Source organism: Sinocyclocheilus rhinocerous, unplaced genomic scaffold, assembly GCF_001515625.1.
Source record: "Sinocyclocheilus rhinocerous isolate Xijiao unplaced genomic scaffold, SAMN03320098_v1.1 scaffold1214, whole genome shotgun sequence".
NCBI lineage: Eukaryota > Metazoa > Chordata > Actinopteri > Cypriniformes > Cyprinidae > Sinocyclocheilus > Sinocyclocheilus rhinocerous.
This window is the reverse complement of record NW_015627891.1, coordinates 1,104,542-1,105,783: the sequence shown is the minus strand read 5'-3', so window position 1 is coordinate 1,105,783 and position 1,242 is coordinate 1,104,542. Positions and strand designations below refer to the sequence as shown.

Genomic DNA, 1,242 nt, shown 5'->3' with positions numbered 1-1,242 from the left:
CCACACAGTACTGCCATTCTAGTTCACTCACTTGTCACCTCTCGCATCGACTACTGTAATTCTCTTTTATTTGGTTTATCACACAAGCTTCTCCATAAACTCCAGTTGATTCAGAATTCAGCCGCTCGTATCATAACCCGGACTCCATCTATACAACACATTACTCCATCTCTTAAACAGCTTCATTGGCTTCCCATTAAATTTCGCATTGAATTTAAAATTATTTTTCTCACGTATAAAACTCTCCATAACCTCGCTCCAACTTACCTCTCAGACCTTATTCAACCCTACACCCCTTCTCAAACCCTTCGTTCTTCCTCACTGGGTCTTCTCCATACACCCACGGCTCGTTTAACCACCATGGGTCATAGAGCCTTTAGCCGTGCAGCTCCTTGCCTTTGGAATTCTCTCCCAGCTAACATCCGCAACTTAGATTCATTATCCCAATTCAAAGCTAAACTCAAAACTCACTTATTCAGAATAGCTTATCCTACATGATTACTGGCTACACTCAAATCTTTAATTTAATTACTTAATTTATTTATGAATTTATTTTTGACTGCTCCTTTTCTTTTTATGGTTCATTGATATTGCTATTTATTGTTATTTATTGCTGTTTTATTTATTGTTCATGATGTACGGTGACCTTGAGTGATTTGAAAGGCGCCTTAAATAAAATGTATTATTATTATTATTATTAAAAACGAATTGTTGTGTTTTTGTGTATGTACAGTATTCAACACATTAGCCACATAATTTAGTTTCATACAAGGACAAATTCCTTATTAATCCCATAATAAACAATGACATGTGAACCAAAAGCCTGGAATAATGCTGCAATCACGTCATGTTGGAATTGCTGTAATTAAGAGATTCTACTTTGAGTTCTGCTTTCCTCAGACACAGAAATTATTAGTTTCTATGGCAACATGCATTACGCCAATTCAAGCCAACCAGCAAAATCCATCACTATATTAGTTAAAATCAAAGAAAGAGCACCATGTGACACTGTTTATAATATACACCGAAATTCCTTTAACTGTTGAGGCCACTGTCTTTTTTTTATTTAAAGGACATCATACAGTACAGTGAAGTAATTGAGAAGTCTTAGCTTTCTAAGATAAACTCGAAATTATGGTTTGAAAATCGGAGTTACAGTAATTCCAGCATGACATAAATGCCGCATTATTCCTCATAATTAAAGGTAACTGATTACAGTTTCTAAATGCATATATATATATA

The 1,242-nt window shown here is 34.9% G+C and overlaps 1 protein-coding gene across 5 annotated transcripts in view; it reads right to left on the bottom strand.

Moving 5' to 3' along the window:
* The window catches only part of LOC107736840 (adhesion G protein-coupled receptor B3-like), a 195,634-nt gene that overhangs the window by 61,728 nt on the left and 132,664 nt on the right, over positions 1-1,242 (bottom strand). The window lies entirely within an intron of this gene.